The sequence below is a fragment of the Mytilus californianus genome, unplaced genomic scaffold, assembly GCF_021869535.1.
Source record: "Mytilus californianus isolate M0D057914Y unplaced genomic scaffold, xbMytCali1.0.p SCAF_3, whole genome shotgun sequence".
Classification (NCBI taxonomy): domain Eukaryota; kingdom Metazoa; phylum Mollusca; class Bivalvia; order Mytilida; family Mytilidae; genus Mytilus; species Mytilus californianus.
In genome coordinates, this window is record NW_026262679.1 from 73239924 (window position 1) to 73264013 (window position 24090).

At 31.2% G+C, this 24090-nt stretch overlaps 3 long non-coding RNA genes across 10 annotated transcripts in view; 1 reads left to right on the forward strand and 2 right to left on the reverse strand.

Annotated features, from left to right (window-relative positions):
• The window catches only part of LOC127735053 (uncharacterized), a 92626-nt gene extending 82983 nt beyond the window's left edge, over nucleotides 1-9643 (reverse strand). The window contains exons 1-5 of one of the 4 annotated variants that reach the window (XR_007997988.1): nucleotides 9475-9643; nucleotides 6664-6855; nucleotides 5745-5831; nucleotides 2195-2972; nucleotides 1323-1522 (exon numbers count right to left, since the gene is read on the reverse strand). This is a non-coding gene — a long non-coding RNA (uncharacterized LOC127735053). The remainder of the gene's footprint in view (nucleotides 1-1322; nucleotides 1523-2194; nucleotides 2973-5744; nucleotides 5832-6663; nucleotides 6856-9474) is intronic. The other 3 variants (XR_007997985.1, XR_007997986.1, XR_007997987.1) reach the window with 3 other exon arrangements.
• LOC127735054 (uncharacterized) overlaps nucleotides 1-24090 on the forward strand; it is a 139439-nt gene that overhangs the window by 86161 nt on the left and 29188 nt on the right. The gene's annotated exons all lie outside the window — the stretch shown is intronic.
• LOC127735048 (uncharacterized) overlaps nucleotides 18441-24090 on the reverse strand; it is a 113833-nt gene continuing 108183 nt past the window's right edge. For 3 of the 5 annotated variants that reach the window (XR_007997978.1, XR_007997977.1, XR_007997968.1), the window contains 3 exons: nucleotides 20885-20948; nucleotides 19712-19796; nucleotides 18441-18895 (listed from right to left, as the gene is read on the reverse strand). This is a non-coding gene — a long non-coding RNA (uncharacterized LOC127735048). Of the gene's footprint in view, nucleotides 18896-19711; nucleotides 19797-20884; nucleotides 20949-23891; nucleotides 23975-24090 lie in introns of all 5 variants that reach the window. The other 2 variants (XR_007997974.1, XR_007997967.1) reach the window with 2 other exon arrangements.

The following is a 24090-nucleotide window of genomic DNA, read 5'->3' on the forward strand; positions in this document are numbered from 1 at the left end:
AGCAATCTGTATTACATCTGATGTTCTATCTGGAAAAAAAAATTAGTTTAGTTTTTCATTATTTCAATATTTCTCAATAAATACAAAATATGTTACCTGCTAATTCAATAGTTTTAGCAATGTATGGGTTAATCTTATCACCAAAATGAACCGAAAAGGAAAAGAAAAAAACTTATTATTTTTTTCATGATTTATTATTCTAATATTGCGTTTACAATATCTAATGTTCACTTTTCTTAAGTTTTTCATGTGAGGGTCTGTTAAAGCCTCCTGTGTGATATAGGTTATTTTCATTGTTGAAGTCTGCCTATAATTGCCTACTTTCACTTCATTTGAACTTTGGGTGAATACAGTCTCATTGGCAATCATACCACATCTCCATACTTTCATATAGACAGTTTAAGAAATTTGTATGGGCAATTTTCCTGCTGTGATATACATTTATCTCTACCTTTAATATTTGAGTGAAATCATATAATAGTATTACTTCAAAAAGAAGAATGAAAAGCTGGTTCCATGTGCAATAACCAATATACAATGTATAAACCAGTAAGCATATAAAGTTTTCATATATAATTTACTATAAAACCCCATTTAATTTAAGTTTTTTTTTAGTAAAATGTTATGCTATAACTATAAGGCAGAGCGGATATTTGCCATTAAGAGAGTTTTTAGTAGATAATATTTGTACATGAGAATAATTTTTCTATATATTTATATATTAACAACTTAAATAGGCTGGTAGTTTCTAAATCAAAGACTACCAGTGGAGCTGTAGAAATATCTATCGGTATACATAAAGATGCATTCATTGGAGCAGGGATTTCTTCATCTAACTTCTCATTGTTAATTCCTATAACACATCAAGTTTTTTAAAAACAAAATTGCAGATTTTGATTGTTATATATGGTGTAAAATGTGTTTGTACAAAAGTAAATGAAACATCAAATGTTTAAAGTATGTTCGATTTTATAACTTTGATAATGCTTATTGCATGTCATGCATCAATCTTAAAGACCAAAAAAGGGGCCCTCCGCTAATCAATTATAAGTACGAAAGACAGAGAATGAAGTTTAAAAATGATACTTTGGTTAAATTTGCAATAAGTTAAATGAAGTCAAAGTTTAAATTCCAAGACATTTTAAAAAGTTAAGGATGTACTTAGGTAAAATTAAAAAAATCAAAATATTTAAAATTGATACTTTAAGTCAGAAGAGCAATAGTTAAGGGAGCTACCATTTGATTTTTATGGGGGGCTAGGATGAAATTAGGAAAAAAGGCAGGACAGAAGTTTTGAGTAAAAAAAATGCAATTAGATTTACCTATTTCACTTTCATAAATTCTTCCTTCTCTCAATTCAACTCCGGTACTTTTTACTGATCTTTCTTTTTTTAAGATTGATTCTTCTTTTTTTGTGCTGCTTTGTTTTGGCTCTTTCAGATTTTTTATCCCTCTTTCTATTCAATCGTATAGCCCTCTTGATAGTCTCATTCCCAGGTGACAATCCAGCTGCTTCACTAACCTTAAAAATAAATAAATTATAACAACATGTATAAATTCAATATGAGGATGGTCTTAACAGTTATTTAAGAATTGACTATTCCTTTTTGTTGCCAAGTTTTATTTTGATGTAAAAGCATTGATCAAAGCACATTTTTCATGAAGCACTTTAGACTTTTATACCCTATAAAACTACAAAAATAATGAAGAAGGAACAAGGATGCGAGATTTTATTGCTGTGTTGAAGACCCATTAATGGACTTTGGCTGTTTTCTGCTTTGGTTAGGTTTGCTGTCTGTTTAACACATTCCCCATTTCAATTCTAAATTTTATTTCTTAAAATTACATTTCACATTTAAAATATACTTTTTGTATAGTGAAATAACAAATTTCCCTTATTTTGTTTTGAAACATTAGGGAGCAACCATTGAACTTCAAGGGGGGGGGGGGGGGGGGGGGTGTGTTATGGCCTGTTGTTTGAGTCAAGGGGATTATGGTCTGTTGTTTGAGTCAAAAAATATTTCGTGCATAGCAATTTTATTTACTTTTTGACGCTAATAATCAAAATTTTTTTGAAAATCTGGATTCAGAATTTTTTTGTCATCTGCTTGAACAGAATATATTTTTCATCAAACTTGGGATCAGAATATTTTTTTTTGGAAAAAACCATATAAGTATAATTTGCAAATATTACCTTTGACACATAACCATATCCCTCATTTTTTGGTAAGACTGCTGCACTGACACAATAATTTAAATTTGAGGAACCAGAATAATGCTTATTTTTTGCTGCTTTGGTTGAGACCGTATGGTTAAAGCTATCTGACAGTTTCTTTGATTGGCTTTCAATTTTTCCCAGAAACAATTTCTCTAGATCAGCTTTGAGGCTATCAGATGTCAAGTCCTTTCTGAAGGGTAAGTTTGTGTGCCTATATGATGCTCTGTCTTTTAGATAACCACACCATTTCATATCACAGGTTTGGTGTTTCCCATACATATGGTCAATTCTCCCTCTGACTCCTTTTTCAATTTTTTCTGGACTGCCTTGGTTTTGTGCCAACATATAAGAATAATTCTTGGTAATTGCATTTATTACCATTGGCAACAACTCCTTTTGCTTTGGTTTTAGGCTGTACAGCTTTTTGGTGATATTTATGATTATATGATTTCTATCACTGGTTTTTACCATTTTAGAATTTGGAAGAAGTTTCTTTGCCCTGTCAAACCCAACAGAATCGTCATCACCTGCCAGTTCATTAATTTCAATATTTTGCTCATGTACATCCTTCACCAACTGTACTACCATGTCTGGTTCCATGTCCTTTGCTGCCCTTGACCAGTTTTTTTTACAATTGTGTGGTATAGGTGGTCTTCCCTTCTTTTGTGCATTCCGACATATATACGGCAGCTGGATATTCTGAGGGTGTGATGCACAATTTTCCCTGTTTTTTCTCCTATCACTGATGCCACACCTGAAAAGTTAAATGTATATGCTAATGCAAGTAAGTGTAAATATGGAGTAATCATGTTGCTATACTAGTAATTCAAATTGATTGTGTAATAATTCTTATATGATTTGCATATCTATAAATACTTGAATTGGATTGGTCAATTAGAATTTTTCTCTTGGTTTACACTTAGATTAACCATGTTTCCGAAACTAATTTTGTAATCTATTCATGCGCGATACACATGCTTGCAGGGATCCCGTGACTTTCAGCAAATTGAGATTAAAAAACAAATTTGGCTTAAAGGGGCACTAGCTGTCAAATTCATGTTCACCGATTTGACTCAAATTCTCATATTTGATTTATAACAATGCAAAACATTTATCCAAATTATAAAAAATCTAAAATAAACAATATTCCGGGCATGGGCTCGATAATATGTAGCTTCGTTTTGTGTTATTTTAGTCTAGATGCCATCTAATTACTTGTCGAGTTGACCCCCGAAGATCTCTGATTGCCAAATAAGCGATATAAACATAAATAAAGATATAAATAGATAGCAGAATCGTGCATTTGGATTTTTCTAGGTCTGTTTAATTTCATATTATAGATTAAAAATATCTGTTAATCATCGTTTTTACCTGTTAGGAATGATTTTTTGTGGATCGAATCAGTCAATCAAATGATTTACCTTTGTTTCACTTTCAATGTTGACATTCTTTTCCTTTAAATAATTGAACACGCACAATGCATGCGGTATCCATCTCTAGCCAAGGGGTTAAATTGAAGTTCACATGAATACGGATTCAATGAGGTCGAATTATTCACTTGCAAGTGAATAATTCATCCTCACTGTTTCTTAGCTTATTTTGACAAAATTGAACCATACTGGCTGCTAAAAGGGATATATTATTTCACTATTTCACTTTCATTAATGATTGAACAAAAAAAAACGTATTTTATATTTTTTATACATCTCGTAGCTAGTGCCCCTTTACGAATTATAAGGATTAAACACATTTTTTTAGAGGTTATTGATGTGTAAACCCGGGCTCTTACTCACAAACTTTACATAAAAGTCCTTTGCACTTTTATTCAGATTGTGAGTTAATCGCCCCCGTTACATATCAATAACCTCTAGAAAAAATGTGTTTAATCCTGTAATAAAGGCGCCAACCTCATTTTGCCTAATTTTAGTAAAAACCACTTTTTGTCGGAATAAAAGACAGAAACAATATATTTCGTTGAGTATTGCATTAGACATAAGGTAAACTTACTTTGAGATAGTAAAATACACGATCTACAGCTGCAAAGTTTAGAATGGAATACAAAAAGGAGCCAAAAACAAGCATTTTTGTTGTTTCGGGACAATAGCTTGTGTATAAGTGTATGAATCTTTATGAAATTGTACCACATGGTTCCATACCTCAAAAGGAATGTTGGGATTTATTTTGGGGGGAAATGGCCTAAACCATTTAGGAATAAGGGGCCAAAAGGTGCAAACAAACTAGGATGTTCTGGTTGCCTGACAATTACTTGGAGTATAACTATAAGTCTATGGATCTCTTTGAAAATGTACCACAAGGATCCATACCAAAAAAGAAAGGTTGGGATTGATTTTGAGGTTTATGGCCCTAACATTTTAGGGAATAAGGCCAAAAACAATACTTTTCTGATACTTTGTATAAATTGCTTATTTCCTGGCCTATTTCCATGGGGTTTAAATCTAAGTCTTAAAAACTTGGGGTTGTTTAATAGAAAGAATCTGTGTATTTAGATTTTGGATTGTGATCCCGTGTGTAAATTGGTACACATTGAGGTCCAAAGGTCCCAATTTAACTTTGTTTGATTTTTTAAGAAATATAGATTTATTTGGGTTTTTTATATGGTGATTCTCATGTGTATTCAGATTTTTTATTTTGGGGCCAGTTTTCAAATAAGTCCACATTAAGGTCCAAAGGGTCCAAACATAAACTTTGATTTCAACAAATATTTAGTTCTTGAGTTTTTTTGATATGCCGAATCTGTGTATTTTTAGATTTTATGATTTTTCGGCCCTGTTTTGTAATTGGTCCACATTAAGGTCCAAAGGGTCCAAAATAAGAATTTGATTGATTTCAACAAATATAAATTTATGGGGTTCTATGATTTGCTGATTATTACCCTGTATTCATATTTTGGATTTTGTGTCCAGTTATCAAATTTGTCCGTATTTAGGTCCTAAAATACTCTCAGTTTGAATTCATCCATTATTGAAATCTTTTGGTTCTTTGATTTGCTGAATCAAACCATGTAGTTATATCTTTTATATAAATGGACCATAATCATGATAAAAGATAAATGACTATATGACTATTTTCACTCTGTGTCAGAACCTATGCTATGTCAAATATTTAATCACAATCCAGAATCAGAGCTGAATTGCACAATTAATAGAAATTTCATTTCAAGTAGATTCATATTTGATAATATAGATTAAAAGAAGGGAATTGCCACTTGAAAAGTCCTATTTAATTTTTTTCATATCTTAGACCACATTCATTCTGTGTCAGAAACCTATGCTGAGTCAAATATTTAATCACAATCCAAGTTCAGAGCTGTACAAAGCTTGAATTTGGTGTCCATATTTGCCCCAACTGTTCAGTTTTTGACATCTGCAGTCATACGAAGATGAGCATTTTATAACTAGTATGATTTTTTTTTTTTTTAAATATTTGAATATTTGTACACTTGCCTTTAATGCATGCACATTTTTTTGTTTTTGTTTTTATAAGAGCACTATGATTTTATATGTACCTGACAAACTATTGTAAGCCCTTCCAGAACCTTTCTTCTGCCAACAAGTGTCTGTGGATGCATTAATACCTGCTTGTTCATTACCTTCTGTAAAAAAAGGTTAAATTCATAATACTGGAAAATATGTATTTAAAAACAGATCTCCAGCCCTAAAAACATGAACCAAAAGGTAAAACTTAACTACAGTCATTTAAGCATGAAATAAATACCAAAGTTGCCCAAGTGTTGTAGAGATTAATTGTCCTTAATACATGAGGACTGTAGCTGAGAATTATCATTGATTTATTATGAAATGTTTTCAGAGAAATAAACCTAAACACACAACTCAACCATGAAATTAAGGTGATAGTGACACTAAGATTTAGGTATATATAAAAAGGTATAGAAATAGAAATACTTTAATAATCTAATTATGGAGCCTAGCAGATTTTAAATTTCATACCATTATTACAATGATTTTTCTTATGACAATGAAATAATAATGAAATAAATTACAACACAATAGAACAATGAATAGTTGTTGCCTGCACATGGAAGAGAAAAGTTAATAGGGGAGCCATTCAAAAAATATTTAAGGATTATTTCCCTTTGAACTATATCTAATAATTTTTGAAGATATAAATTGCTCTGAGTTGGATAAAAAAGAAGCCCACACTGATTAGATATAAGGGTAGGTTTCTCCCATGTACATGCAACAACCAATTACTAAATATCTATGCATATAATATTTAAATTGCAAGAATTGGATTAGCACCTTTTACACATATTTTAGGCATTAACGTTAACATATACATGTCAATATATAAAATGACATTTGTAAAATATGTGTGCCATTGTATGTACAATGTACATGTATATGCAAATGACAGGATCAGGCCTATTTTTTTATAAAATTATTATATTTAATTTTCATTCAAACCTGCATCAATGGTCATGGACTTGAAAGCTTCGTCAAGTAAAAACTTCCTTTCTGAAGCATTTGCCTGACACTCTGTTATGTCTCCAACTTCATTTTCTCTTGACTTTAGTGACTTATGATGAGGACAATGGACATTCATGGCAGCTAGCAAATTATTCAGCTGCGTTTCTGCTATGCCTGCATGAATCATACCTGATAATATAAAAACATACAAAAAAATAAATGAACAATAAATTTAAAACACCAGCAAAATTATTTTCAGTAGTTTTAATTATATAGGTTGGGCCATATTTTCTATGTACATGTACAAGTAGGAAAATGAAGGCAAGCAAAATTAATTTTGTGTCTCCTGTGGCAATGCAAAATAGGGAATTATGATGTCTGACCAGGATAAAATGGTATGTTTTAAATTATCACACTACTGGCAGCTGATTTTAGTTCTGGTTGGCTAGTAAGTCTTGCAAATCAAGAGGATTTTTCATGTTGGCAATTAAGATTGACATATGCTTAAAGATATTCATTATCACAAAAAGTGAAATGATATCAATATTATTTTGGTTATCAAATTAAATTTCCTCTATTTTGGAGTAACAAAAATGTACATATGATGACGTCATTATTCTACTTTTATGCATCATAGCATTTTGAAATTAAACAAAAAACATAAATCTGCTCTTTCAATTTGAATCGTCAGAACTTTAGATAAAATATCTTTAACACTTACATTTGTAGGTACATGTATCAGCCCACTAAGCCAATCTCGGAATTAAGTATTTTCTGCACTTTTCATAGTTTATTACATACATATATTTATAAATGTATAAATAACCTGCCACACCAAGTCTGTGTGTTCGTTATTTGTTTTTCTGCTTTTTATTGATCTGATGAGTTATAATTAAACGCTTTTCAACTGATTTTTATACATGTATTTTGTTCATATCCATGTATTGCGCTGTTACAATACTGTCCCAGGTTGGGCACCTGCAAAAAATTTAACCCCTCCATATTGTACATTGTATGTGCTTGTCCCAAGTCAGGTGCCTGTAATTTACGTTAGTGATTGAAGTTTAATGCTGTGTAACATATTTGTTTTTTCATTCATTGTTAAGTACTTAAAATTGTTGTTAGTTTTTTTGTTTGAATTGTTTCACAATTATCATTTGGGGCATTTTATAGCTGACTATGTGGTATGGGTTTTGCTCATTGTTAAAGGTTGGACGGTGACCTAAAGCTGTTAACTCATATGTATTTGGTCTCTGTTGGAAAGTGGTCTTATTGGCAATCATACCACATCTTCTTATTTTTATATGTACATGTAGTACAATTTTTTATATTGACCAAACTATATCATTATCATAATTGAAAGAACATTTGTTTACCTGCAGCTAATTTTGTATTGACATCAAATGTACCAACTCCTTTTCTACATGTACATGGTGTTACTTTCCCTAATCTTATTCGGGCGATATCTCCACATTCTGTACATTGTATATACAAAATACCAGCAACACCATAAGGTTTAACTCCCAACGAATTATGTAATTGTAAAGGGACTTCACATTTGGAACATTGTTTCAACTGTTGAACAATATAGTCTAGTTCGACAACATATCTACAGTGGTTTAAGGGAAGTAAATCAGTAGGTAATGGTAACAAGTCAAAATCAACATTTATATTATATTCATCATCAACCATGCACTACTTCATGATCTTTTATATCAGGTACATGTACAGACTCAAAAGCAACATTACACAAATCAGATGTTTCAATGGTTTTCAGTTGGGCATACGAGTGGTCAGGTTTTAAGTTTTGACAATGGACTGAGTCAAATGATGGTATATCGTGGTGGTCAGGTTCTAAGTTTTGACACCTGTCCCGCTCGAACTTTTGACGTCATACAACAATCACTTTTCCATTGTGGTGTCAGATATATTCTATTATGACGTCAAAATTTTACGGGAACTTGTGTGATGTCCAGTAATTGCGGACATATAGCGATAAGGTGTATCCACTCCTGTGAAAAACTAGCCCTTGGATTCATTGGTTTTTCTCTAAATTCTTCTTTTTTGAAAATTTTCCTTGTTTGTTCCTTTGAGACATTGTTCAGCAGACGATACAATATTTTACGATTGTCGTGATTTTATAAAAATTTTCATCATTCACGGATTTGCAATATTTCAGTGACTAATTCTGAACTGTAATTAATCTGTTATAAAGCTTCTGCAAATGTAGGCACATCTCTTTCGAGTAGTGTATTTAACAATATGAATAAAAATATCTTCCACCAATATCACTGTACATTATTTACATTCTTGACGATAAAATTGGGCTTAATGTCAATTTAGACTGCATCAACACTTTAAATACTTAAAAATCTTGAATATCTATCTAAAGATATCACTGTTTAAGAGTAGACAACCATTAATCACTTAAGGGTTTATATAAAGTTATTATCTACTTTTTCTTCTTTTTCTTTATATCATCTAATTGCAACAATCTATACCTTTCACAATGGAGATTGTAACATATTCGTCTACATTTTGGATCTATAAGTTTCTGTATCACTTTAAAAGCTTTTTCATTTCTTAACATTGTCAAGTAAGCAAATGGATCTATAATCAGTTGTAAAATGTTAAAGTGTTCATCTCTCATATTAAAAATAGCCAACTCTTCACTACAGGAATTAATTAAATCTTCCAAATATTTAGAAAAACAAGGAAAATTTTCAAAAAAGAAGAATTTAGAGAAAAACCAACGAATCCAAGGGCTAGTTTTTCACAGGAGTGGATACGTACTTTTTAGATACTCACCACGATATCTCTTTCTTTGGGTGGATCTACGTGTTGAAAATTAGTAAGACAGCTTAAAAATATACCGAAATGAATACAATTATAACAAAAATTGATAGTCATTCTAGTATAAATATAAAAGCTGGTTACTTGTCAAAATATTGAAAGCAAGTTTCTTCCGAGATTCCAAAATGGCCAATCTCAATGTCAACAAACCGTAAAAAGGTCGACTTTGTAGTTTTAAATACCGTCCTTAATTTAATTTTTGTGAATTATGAATCGAGAAAGCACTAATTTAGAACAAAAATTGATAGTGTTTTTATATTGTTTTTATTCGAGAAGAAAGTAAATATTTTGCGACGTTCGACCGATCACGGTAATGACTGCGCACCAATCGACGCAACGGGCGCGAAAATTTAAACCCGCGAGCCCTATCTGTTCAACCAAATTTTGCAATTTTCACAGCTTTCTAAATATTTTACCTTAAGTTTAACTTCATAGAAACCAGCTTTCTGCATGGCAATTTTCAACATACCTTTAAAGCCTTCTATTAAGAAAAAAACTGACCTTCAAAAAAGAGATACTCCAAAAATAACCCCATGGTTTTCTGGACATCTTAAATTAATATACTATGGAGCTCATTAATCCTCAATTTTTAATGCAAACTCATAGACAAGTAAATTTTGGCTCAAAATGGTCTAAATATATTTCTCTTTCACCAAAAGTTTCATTTCTGCAAATTTGTTGGTTTGTTTAAGTGAACAAGGACATCAAAAGCACTATTTTGTGTCAGAGTAGGGCTACTTTTACATATGTTCTAAATTGGAGGGAGTAATTGGTGGTCTGACACCTAAAGAGACAAAAAAAAAAGTTGATCAGAAATCGTTTGCTTTGCTTTATTCTTAATCCTTAGTCAATTTCTAGTTAAAAACAGCCTATCTGAGCATAATGCGACTTATATTACAAATTTCACAGCTCAATTTAAACTGACTGTAATGTATGACTTTGATAGAAAATACTTGAAAATTTCATTTTGGACTACAGGAACATAAACTTTCAATATCAAGATAAGTTTTTGTCGATTTTTCCTTGTTTGTTCTACTACTTTAAAGATTTTCCACAAATTTTACAATGAGTCTAGTAAAAAATCCTAGGTATTGAAGAGTCGAGGAATATTGACCCCCCTTTTTTTCACCTGGTGTCAGTAATGGGACTATTAACTGATCAAAAGTGTGGTCATGGTCATTTAACTGTTTTTATTTACTATCAGTCAAAAAAATTTAAGGTATAAAACTTTCATTTGAGATTATAAATGGGATTTTTGTGAGTTTATGCAGTGTTTACATCAGGCGACGTTATCTGCCAAATACATAGTATGACGCAATGATATAAGGGGTAAAATTAAATAATTTCATTAAATCTTCATGACGACAATATTTTGGGGGTAGTAAACAACCTATGTTTTAATATTTAACACCACAGAAACAACTTACTGTTACATTTTTAAAAATTTAGGACATTTTTGTATATGAAAGCATAATGTCAGGGTGGGAAAAGCTAAAAATAGCACAAATTCAGATTTAAGGCTCTAAATTTGCAATATCTGACTTTTTGCCTCAAAAAAGATTGAAATGTGGCTACTATCATTTCAATTGATCAGTTAAGACAAAAAAATCAATCGTTTTCTGATTTTGGGGTTTCACCACATTTCGCTTAAAGGTGTCAGACCACCAATTAAATATCCCTATCTGTTCAACCAAATTTTGCAATTTTCACAGCTTTCTAAATATTTTACCTTAAGTTTAACTTCATAGAAACCAGGTATATCCTGAATTGTACATGTATCAGCTTTCTGCATGCCAATTTTCAACATACCTTTAAAGCCTTCTATTAAGAAAAAAACTGACCTTCAAAAAAGAGATACTCCAAAAATAACCCCTGGTTTTCTGGAAATCTTAAATTAATATACTATGGAGCTCATTAATCCTCAATTTTTAATGCAAACTCATAGACAAGTAAATTTTGGCTCAAAATGGTCTAAATATATTTCTCTTTCACCAAAAGTTTCATTTCTGCAAATTTGTTGGTTTGTTTAAGTAAACAAGGACATCAAAAGCACTACTTTGTGTCAGAGTAAGGCTCTTTTTACATACGTTCTAAATTGGAGGGAGTAATTGGTGGTCTGACACCGAAGTGTCATTAATATAGATAACACCTGCTAAACCACAATTCCTTCCAAACTAATAAATTTACATTGAGTACTAAGATCATTTGCCTAAATTGGATTTTTTATATTTTGTAGATAAATGATTAGGGTTTAAGAAAAAACAAATTTATGGCATTAAAATATTTTTGCCACTTTAGAAAATATAGACTTTTAAATATTAGCAAATTTCACCGTTTCATAAAACTTCGGATATTTGGACCAGAATTGAGCAAATATAGAAAAAAAAAATTAACCTCAGGTATTATAGGTAAGATATTTGGCAGTTAAAATACAGTATTACAACATATTTAATTATTACCAATAAAACAATTACATGCTGCTAAACACTGGTAATTTTCAATTTAAAACTGTTGAAATTGGCTATTTTTCATCTTTGACCATAAATGGCTATTTATAGATGGAGCTCCATACAGAGAGTAACATAATAACATTGAATATTTTTTTAAAATATTTTGCACAGAAAGTAGTTGCTATGAAGGTATCATGTAAGCAAAATTTCAGGTCAATATGACAACATTGCATTTGGAACCTTTTGCATTGTTTTCTGGCAGATTGGCTCTTAAATACACTCATTATGTAGAGACAAGATAAAAAAAAAAAGTAATTTTTTTCCTAAATATACATGGTTCAATGTTTTCTGCAAAGACGTACTATGGACCACGAATGCATTTGGTGTACTTTTTATACTTTAAGTTGTTTTTGTTTTATCGCTTCCAATTTCAACATATAACTGGGTATCGGTTTACACTAAATTTTCTTTGACATTTTTAGGCCGTCCATTTCAAACGGGTTATTTTCGGTTTTCGTTTTCGTGTTTTTAATTTTGTTTTAAATAACAAGTACAAAAAGCAATCCAGCCATTTTTTTTTTGACGTCTTGCGCAGATGGAAAAAAAATTAGATCTAATACACACAAAAATTGAACATTTACACACAGCAGATTTGTTGATTGAATTTTTGGTGTTTAATGACACATTCAGTCCTATTGGCAATGTTACCGCATTTTCCAAAGAAACACCAATATTGTGCTCATCATCTTTATGTTATCTACAAAATATTATCAAAATTATAAACACTACCGTATAGTCACGGTGTAAGGTAGCAATACACAGTTAGAAGTTTAGTTCCGCATTTTGGCCATGGTGAATTTTTTAAATATGAAAGTTTTTGTACAATAAAATTTATTTTTAGATGGTTGAAGAATAATGTAGCTTTCCAAGTGGGTTTATATGAACATCAAGATTGTTTTTGCATGTTTTATAGGCCATTTTTCTGTTTGACATTCCATATTTTCACATTCTTACTGCCCATAGACCCAGAAATTATTGTAGTGTTTTTCAACCTCAAACTTTTCAATTCAAAATATGGAAAAATGAGCAGAAATACACATGATTTTTTTTTGGACCTCTTGATAGATAAATGTCTATGGTTTCAGGAAAGGTATCACTTTAATGGATTGAAATTCTCCTTTGAACCAAATTTTGGGGACTTTTGGGACATTTTTACTCCCCTTTATGCAATATTTTGTATCAAATAAATGCAGATTGTTTCCATGGTTACACCAAATTCACCATTATAACTATTGGAAATCAAATCTTTGGAAGATGCTGATTCCATATATATGCACATGCATAACACAAACATAAAGCCTTATTTGTTAGAAAGCAAGGGAAAGAGGGTGGTTAAAAATTATGAGTGTCAATTTTAAATTTTTCTACTAACTGTGTATTGCTACCTAAAGTTCAAATAATTATGATGTCTTGCAAGGCTATTTTATTTTTACGCTGTGACGCCGTCAAAGCAAAAAATAAAATAGCCTTGCAAGGCGATATAATTATTTGGACTACCAGGTATCCAGTTTCATAATTTATTGTTTCTTCGAATGATAAATGAAAGTTAAATCGTTGTTTTTCGTGAAGAGTTTTGTGGTATCAAAATAGAAACCACCGTAATTTATCTTAAGAGTTGTCGTTCTTAAACCCTATTTATAAATAATAATAATAATAAAATTCTTTATTTAACAAAGGTAACACATTTAACAATTACATGTCGAACCCTGAACAGGGGGGGGGGGGGGGGGGGGGGGGGGGGGGGTGATAGGATGCAATTTGAAACAAAAGGTAGGACAGGAGTTTTGAGTAAAAAAAAAGGCAGGATGAGCAACTTGGCAAAAAAAAAGGCAGGATGACAATTTAAAAATGAATTTATGTAAAATAAGTCAGGATATTAATATTTGGAAAATAAATATATGACTTACTAGTTTAATAAAGCTAAAATATTTAATTAGTATCTCATACAACTTTCACATTAAACCCTTTAGTGGTTGCGGAGGAGTTGCGGACTGCAGGTAGTTACACTACACCAATAGTGATTTTCTCCTTTTTTGGTCCAAAGTTTCCCCCATATACCCTCAATGGGAAAAAAACATATGGTGCACAATTTCACAACCCCCACAAGACATATGTCATATCATTAGTTAGTTGGATTTAAATATATTCTGTTCTTTGAGAGGACTTAAGGATTGTAGATATATTACAAACAGACGGACGGACAGACCGACCGACATTATGAATATTATATATCCCCCAGCTATCAATAGCATGGGTATAATAAGTCTCTTTAAAAAAGGATCAAATGGATTCAACACAGCCAATAATTACAGGTCAAGCTAGCCCTACTGGCCTGTTAAATAATTTATTAAAAGAAGAACGCTTAGGGGATATGGTTGGGTCACTACTGTGGATATGCGTATGAATCTTTCCAATGGAATAAGACATGTACAGAAAATTTATCAAATCACCAATTAATATATATATCTAAATTAAAAAGGAGGGATATGTTGTATATATTTATGATATTTACTTGATAAAATCCCAGCAAATTAACAGAGCTATTGTTACTGTTATTCCTCTAAAAGTCACAGTGATGCTTTCAACATTTACAAAAAGATCACAGCAAGTTCAAAATGACCCCTTAGCAATTTTTAACTTCGTTTAGACTTTAACTGTCAGATTCTTATGTACATAAAATAACATGTTTCAATCATTTTCGTTTTATATTTATTCAAAATACATGTATCAAGGGAATTATAATACAGGAAAGTAAAACACTAAATTGACTAATCAATGATGGTGGCATTTTTTTGTTGTTACACTACTGTTTTTGCAACAAGAATCAATATTAAGTTGAAATGTCTATGCTATCTGTATGTAATATATGTTGCCAAGTCTGTAGAAACAGCATGTACCAGTATGTCATCACTTGACATTTTGCTTTGCAAATCTTTGTCATCAACTATATTCAAATTCTCAATTTTAACTAATGATGACTCAGCTGGACCTCTAGTTCCTCAATAGTTGAAATTATTAAAGGTTTGATTAAAAATTGGTCTTTTTTCTGTAGCACTGCATTCTATGTATATATCATGTAAAAATTCCATAGCCCTACTATTAAAACGTTTCAATGGCTAATAGAAACTGTAAAAGACCATCATTCTGCAATATTCAAATTTGTTGACAAAACTGATTGTAGAGAAACCTTTGTGCTCATGACACATGTCTTAGTCTAGAGAAGTTTCACTATGTAGTTACTATTTTCTTTGTTGGCAAATACACCCTTGCCTATGCATATATGATATTTTTCTAAGACGTGAGGTTTTTGTGTAAACCTTTATGCAATTTCACTCAGGACAAGCAAAGAATGATTCATCATCTGAAATATCCTCAGCTATTACATTTGCTCTTGGAAAATATTCTGTTTCTGCTGTTTCGTTATATCCTCCATCTAATTTGTCTTTGTAATATAAGTGTAATTAACAGCATGGCACGAAAGATTTCTTCTTAATAAATGGCATTTGTACCTTCAAAAAAAAAAAACACAACATATTATCATAACCTAGGCAAATATTGACAAATGCTAAAATAATAGTGTTCTAGCTCAAAGTTTTTCTTCTTCTCAAAAATGACACGAGACATATTGTTGTCTTAAACAGACTAGAAATTTTACTAACACTACTTTTTTTTAGAACACTACAAAGGTTAGTACTAGTGGAGCCTGACAGGCTTTCCCTTCCTAAGTACCTGAGAACCTTCTCTCATTATTGTATTTTTATGGAGTTTTTATTGATAACTTCAATTCTTATAATTCTTATGCAATTCATTTGTAACAAATGTTTGGAGTTTAGATCCCACAGTCTTCCTGTCTTTAAACCAGCATTTTCAATTTCTGCTATTTTTAATTTTTTTTCTTTGAAGAAAAAAAATAACCACAATTTTTGCCTGAAAACCGGCTTTTTGTCAAAATTAATTTGTATCTTATGAAATATGTTTTTTTAATTTGTCTACTTTTTGCCTTTAATTTTTTTATGGGTTGGAAAAACAGGCAAAAATTCCAAAAGGGGGCAGGGGGGGGGGGGGGTCTTTGGACACATGTATCATTGGTCTGCTCAAGACTTTTTTATTTTTGTTTGACGATTCTATTATAATATACAGTTTGACATGTGACTGCTTCCATTGGCAATTTGATACAATTTCATGTGATCATTCATAACAACATGCAGGTATTTGATAACCCATATCAAATTCATGAAGTGTGCTAGTAAATTTCATTTAGCCAATGTCACAGTACTGACCTGGACCTGAAAATAACCAAAGATAAAAGTCATCAAGAATTTGGTCCACCAAGACAATGCATACTGGATGGTGGCATCATTTTTACCATTCTTGAGTTATGCCCCTTTATAAACATAAAAATTGCTGAATTTTTCGTTTCCGTTCTCTAATATTAAACTTTAGTTTTCTCAACCAAATGTTATGAAACTTATACACAATGCTTATAATCATCAAATATTTTCTACGTTCAGAATACGAAGGGGGAAATAAAGTTTTTATTTTTACATTGATATTTTGATGTGGTCTTTTTATAGATTCATGACGAGGTAAAGGTCAGATGAAATCTGCCAGACAGACATGTTCACTTTACACCAAATATAGTGACCCTCTTGCTTATAGTAACTGAGAAACAGATAAAACCATGTAAACTTATTTAAGGATCTGGTCTTGCTAATCATTTTTGGTATATAAATTTTCTATCTATTATAGTTTTCAGGCTAATAGGCATAACGGAAAAAAAATGGTTTCATCTTCTCTATCTATAGTGGTTTTCAAGATAACAGACAAATTCTCCTTTATCCTTATGTTCTATATTAAACCATGTTGCCCTTGTTGGTTGGCAGTTGGGGTCATTGAACACATTTTGTAAACTAGACACCATAATGATTAATCAAATTTGGCCTAGAAGTTTCAGAGGTGAATACATGTATTTGTGTAAAAGATAATGGACGGTGACAAATGCCAAGTGAGGAGAAAAGCTCACTTGAACCTTTGGGACATGTGAGGTAAAAAATTAGAAAACTGACGTAGGAAACCTCTCGCACATAAACAAAAATAAATTCGGATACAAACTAAGCAATATATTTTATCAGGTTTCAAGTTTCGGGAATTTTGTCACAGGATAAAATTTAGGATATATGTCCTATGTAAATATAAAGTGCCTTACAAAAAACCTGACTACTTGATGAAAAACACAGCACAAACTTATTTTTATGCCCCACCTACGATAGTAGAGGGGCAATACGTTTTTCGGTCTATACGTCCTTTCGTTTGTTCATTCGTTTGTCCGTCCCGTTTCAGGTTATTTATTTGTATATTTTAGATATTTGTAAGCAATTTTTATTGTAATGAGCATGGTCTTGACTAGAATAAAAACTACATATAAATTATATTGAGTTATCATATGATTTGTGTATTCCTAGTACAATACATAATTTTACGTATGTATTAATCGGTGTAATTCTGAATTTTACAAGTTGGTTCTACAATATCATTAAAACTATATGATGGTTCACTCAGCATTTAAAGCCGCAATAAATCTAAAATTAAAACTATATGGTGGTTCACTCTGCATTAAAAGCCACAATAAATCCATGATTTAAATATATGTTAAAAGTTTAAAATTTGTAACCCCCCTTATTTACTAGTATGAAACATGCTGTACAACTAGAATGTACAATTTGTTCCAGAATTTTTTGTTTACCTTGAGTACATTTGTATATGGGAAACACAGTGAAGGCAATGTATATTGAGACTATGAAAAAGGGTAGGTACATGTAACTAAACATGCTATTGAATATATCGACCTAATTTAAAGGAAACGAAAAAAATATGAGTGACAAGCATATAATGGCAAAAAAAGTTGTTAACAGTCCTGTTTAAACTAACTTAATTCTTGATATTTTAATGTGGCTCTTTATTCCAGGCTTGTGACTGGCAAGTTGTACTGTATTCATAATAATAAGCACCTTGGTTTTATTTAGAAATTAAAAATGGGGTATCTTACAATGTATATCAATGAAAATGATAAAAGACGTAAATATTGGGTCTGATCTAGATGATGATTGTAAAGATAATTTTTAAAATAGATTTCCTGCATAATGAGGTTATATTATTTAATCACAAAATTTGTAGGTAAATCTAAGAGTGCTATCACAATTGTGGGTGTTATGGTGCATGAATATTAGCGAATACAGTATTACTTGGCTGCATTACCCACCTCCCTCCTCAATTTTTTTTTTCTTTTTCTTTCATTTTTTTTTAATATTCTTTTCTTTTTTTTAATTTTCTTTCTTTTCTTTTCTTTTCTTTTCTTTTCTTTTCTTTTCTTTTCTTTTCTTTCTCTCTTTTCTATTCTTTTTTTTAATTTTCTTTCTTTCTTTTTTTTTTTTTTTTTTTTCTTTTCATTTTGTTTTCATTTTGTTTTCTTTCATTTTTCTATTCATTACATGATGTATGTACACAAGTTTCAAGCACATGCATTATTTTTTTTCTTTCTTATATAAATATATATATATATATACATGTATGTACAGTCTTCTTAAACTTGTAGAAGATTTTGAACAATTGTTTTTAGAATCAGAACTCAGTACTGATGCCCCAATGTTCCAGTAGTTGTTTTGTTTGTTGATGCAGTGCATTTTTTGTCTTCATTTGGTTGTATTTTCCAAGCATTTTAAATCCAACAATCATCTTGGCTCTCTCAAACTGTTCAGTAAAAAACCTGTTTCCTGGATTTTCCGTTGCAAGTCTTCAGTATATTGTTAAACTTTTAACTTCTTCACCGGTTCCTAGAATTGTATCAACCAGTGTTGTTGTTATTTTGTCTGGAAAAAATGATTTATTGATTTATAACATTAAAGAAGACTAATGATTTGTAGATCAAACAGAGGTTTTTTTTTATATATTTTATTGTTTAATGTTGATTATCTGCATAGGGAATCAATTATATTGGGATATTATGACCAAAAGGCTAGTTTAGCTAGTGCATTCTCAGATAGTAGCCTGGGCCTGTATGCATAATTTATAAAGCTACTTAAGTTAAGATTTGTTACGAACAGAGATTTTTCTACAGGTCCTACAATAAAAAATTGAAAACAACACGTTTGATAATTTCATGCGTCCGAAGCGCTTTTCTAGATTTACCTTCATCAGGAACCCTCAAAGCCAAACATTTGAAATCCGAGGGATGTATAAGTACGGAAACAGTTGAAGAGCTATATGACAAAAATACATAAAACAAATAGCCAAATTTGTCTAATTAGTACTACGATTGGATTTCTTAACTTAAGTGGTTTATGCATACAGGCCCTTGAGACTCAATACCAATTTGACAAAAAATATGTTTTGGAGCAATGCTCCATTCCAAACCCAATTACATGCAGCTGTGCATATATTTGTGTACATGTACTTTTAGGGCACACATGGGCACTGACTAGGATGTAATTGGGCTTGCATGTATTTTCTTGCAATCTCTTGAAAAATCATACATAAACATTTAGAATTAGTAGAAATTAGTGCTTTTAAATTGTGGTTAAAAGTATCCCCATCTTTCCTTATAATACATCACATTAATGGAACAGTAATTTTGCACACTGCTGAAGCATGTTTTGTTTGAAAACTATATACAGATATATATCTACCTGTTTGTGTACCCATGTTTATTACAGATTCAGTTTCTTCATGTTCCTGACAATTTTTCAAGCCAAAAGGATCCAAAATCTTCATCTGCATATAAATAAAAAAAGCCTAAGTCCAAATTAAAATATATGTGTGGTTCCAGTTACATTCTCAAAAAAAGTTAAGGTCGGTGTGTTCACGGAGTCCAATTCTGGTATTATACATGCCCCTACCGCAAGTAAAATAACGGACATGTTATGTTTTTCGTTAATTTTGTTGCATTTTTAGCCGTAGTGGATACTTTTATTGGAAATTCATATGACAGAAGTCTGAATTTAATTATTGAAATTCGCATTCCATAAAATGGGATCATTCAAAATTTATTTTACAGAATAAAAAAAAGTTCATGGGTGGATCTGGTAACTGGAACCACATATGTATTTTTATTTTGCCTGAATTCAATCGGCAATCATGGCAATTGGTCATATTTTAATTGAGGTAGGTTTTAAAAATTAGTATCAAAATGAAGGCAATAGAATGTGATTTAAAAAGAATTTTTTGTTTCTGTTTGTTGTTAACATATAGGTCATTTTTTATGCCAGCACCGAAGCTGAGGGGGCATCAAGTGTTACCCTTGTCTGTCTGTATGTGCATCCCAAAAGTGGTTACTTAACTTTAGTTCGCCTCGACCAAATGTTTTGAAACTTATACACAATGCTAATTACCACAAAACACTGTTCAGCTTTGAATTTAAATGGTGTCACTTTTACATGTTATATGGACACATTCTCCATTTATTTATCTTATTGCAAATTAGATCTATGAAAAAATAACAAGGATTTTATAAGATTTTTAAACATGGGATTTTAAACCATATGTCATAAAATTATGAAAAGATAAGTAGGGGTAAGTGGGCAAAATTGTAATGGCACTTCATGGATAAAACAAGAGGATTCTGAATATCTGACAAAAAGTTTAAAAAAAAGAAAAAAAGAGAGACCATCCTTTAGTATTAATGCATTTACGACACTTGGACAAAGAATATAACCATATAATATATCCCCTGTGGTTCAAAGTAGACAAAAAGAACTTCTGACCAATCTCTTAAAACTATCAAGCCTAATGCACATTATATTCCTCTCAATTTTTATTTTAAGATGAAAATAAAATTTGTTTTCAACAGAGTATATACCTACTAATTTATGAGTATTAGACCACAAAGTTTTACTCCCCATCCATGAAAACAGTCACTGTAATAACCTAAAAAGGAATTAAAATTGACACAAATTATATATTTTACTAAAGTGTTAAATTGTCAGCCAAAAAATTAGTTTTCTGACTTCAGATTTCGCATAGCATCAACACCAGTTTAATGTCTATAAAACCAGAAAAAAAAAACATGTTTTGATTTTGTTTTAACATTAATTATTTTTCTCAATCTATGATTTGTCTCCCATTGAATGACACATTTTTGCTGTTTGTTGTACAACCCTCCTCTGAAGGTGAAATCTATCTCAGAATTAACTTTTCAAATGATATATTATTTTATTCATGTTACTGGAAACCAAATATCAAACTGATAAAATAACTTTCTTGGTACTTTGAATGTGGAAAATAAATGTTTTTTTGTCGTATTTTCATAAAATTCTATGAAGGTTTGACAAAGTAATTGATAACTAATAGAAGGTTTGACAAAGTAGTTGATAACTAATATTTTAACCTTAAAATTATCTTAGTGAAAACTTTGAAAAAAGTCCATTTATTGCATCTGTTGCAATGAAGGACTGATTTCCAAGTTAAATAAAAATTGATAATTCCCCTTCTCTGATTTTATATACAGCAATAATAACATACATTATAAAGATATTTAGGCATCACTGGAGTATATTAGTACAAAATAATTCACTAAGTAATCGATGATTTTCACTGTGCAAAACTAGTTAATTGCGTTTCCTGTGTAATTGTTTGCTCTAAATATGCTTAAAATATTTGCCACTGGCATTAAGCAATCAACGGTCAATAGTTAAATTAAGCTTGCAATAATGCTCAATATAAACAACTGGCGTTGAACAAATTAATGCTAATAAATGACCACTGTATTAACAGTGCAGCACTGGGAAAACATGCAATATAAATTGTATTAGATTTCTTAATTATGAAGTACCTCCATCTGTAATTTAAAACAATGACAATTCTATTGATAAAAAATTAATAAAACCGCTGTTAGTAAAAATAGCTTTTTATTTTGTCATCCTTTTTCTTACACTGTGTCTGTTTATTTGAAAGCAGAAGTTCCTGTGCACATTGTACCATATCTTGGATATTTGACTATGTGGATTACCATATCTTTCCTCCAGATGTCCTTAGATAGCTGCTTTGATTTATTTTTAGAATCCAACCCAAACCCAACGTCTTCTATCGTGTCCCCCATCATTGTATTGCCGTAAACTTCACAGGAGACATATAAGCGCTAATAGTTTTGAGACGTTCTGGCGCTTTAAACTGGACACGTTTTGGCGAATAACAATTATTGGACACGTTTGGGGGAGTGAAATCAGTCAAATTTGGGCGATTTAAGATTTTAAGGACACGTTTGGGGGAATCGGACATGTTTGGGGGGATGGACACGTTTGGGAGTGTTACATATATATCATGATTTCTTCAACTACTCTTAAATATGTTCACCAAAGTTAAACTGAATCTTGAACAGTTTGTACATACTTACAATTTAACTTTTTTAAATATTACTTTTGCACATATGCAGTGTTAGTTGTTAATTCTACAGGTCTTTGAAGCATTTCATATTAGTGTTGATATATCAAAGGAAAGATGGGCATCTCACATCATCCTTTGGGCTCTCAGTTAATTCTCATCTGAGTTTTTGGACATTTAAGAAATTTTATTGTCTGGATTTATAAACCAAATTATTTTTATTCCCCCAAGTATTCTGTTGTCTGGTCACTATCTTCAGTTCCAACTTGTTTGGCTGCCATGCTGCTATATCTAAAGCTAAATGGAGCCATGCTGTGTTCCTTTGAATTGAAAGGTGTGTCACGGTCTTTGAAGTTTGCTCCTTATGAATGGCTAATAAACTTTTAGGCCACAAACGGTCAAAATTAAAATAATCAACTTTTTCGACAATTACACAGACTATAAGCTTACATGATTTTACTTCTTTCAGTCTTTCTTAGATCACAGAGTCAGTCTTACCAAAAACTATTTGAAGCACTAGCTCTTTGGGCTAGTAGAAAAAAAAAATACTAGCCCGAAGTTATATGTACTAGACCAAAATAAAATAGTGTCAGCAGTGAGGATCACGAAGTGAGCCGAACCAACTAGGGGGGTTTGGGGGCATGCCCCCCTTGAAAATTTGGAATATTAGATGTAAAATCCTGCATTCTGAGGTTACATTATTGTATCTGGAAGTGTATATAACTTGTCAAAAATGTAGAGTTTGTTCTCCATGTAATATGAAAAATTCTACTTTCCTTCAATAAAAACCTTCTCAAAACTGTTTACAAGACTCTTTTCTTTGAATTTAAGACATACATGTACAAGTCGTCCTAATAACCAATCGTCTAAAATACACAAGATGTCAAGCGAGCAGTTACGAATTAATGTCTTCCGACGCAAAAATGTTCATTTTTTTTTAATTTTCTGTTATGAATATATTTTATTTAGTCAATGCAACACAAATCAATCAATGATTACCAAAATTTGACATTTTGAAAACGTTTTTGCGCTTTTTATTTTTATTTTGAACAATCGGTTATTAGGAAGACCGTCAAAACTGGTTTACGGTATTTTTGCAAGGAAGAGAGTATCAGTTTATTGTTATTGATGGCGTGACATTCTGCAGTTACAGTAACGATTAAAAAAGAGCACACAGATATGCACTAGACCGGTCGGACTATCGGCAGTGTACATTCACTAGTCCGAGCTTATTTAAACTAGACATGGGCTTCAGGCTACCTCTTAACGACGCAGACTGCAGAGTACTAGAATGTCCTACCACAGAGTAAGTTACCTATCGAAAAGTTCTATACTCTCTAGTCAATTCAATAACATGAAAATAGATTATAACAATACATTTTTATTAAAGTATGTATCATTAGAATATTAATTTGAAAGCTATAAATATTAAACCCAGTTGTGATTAAAAAACCAAGCAATTTTCCCAGGGGAAACTGATTTTATCATTACCTAACAAGGTTTATCCTAACTCATCTTCATCTTCTATGTACAATGGAACCATCTTCAAGCTGTACCACTAAAACTTCTCAGGCCTGCATTTGTAACAAAAACAAAAATTATAAATGAGTGATGTGTTGGATAATTTCTGGCACAAATAATTTACCATTAATTCAGAAACACTATTGCGAGGTTTTATTAATCTGAATAA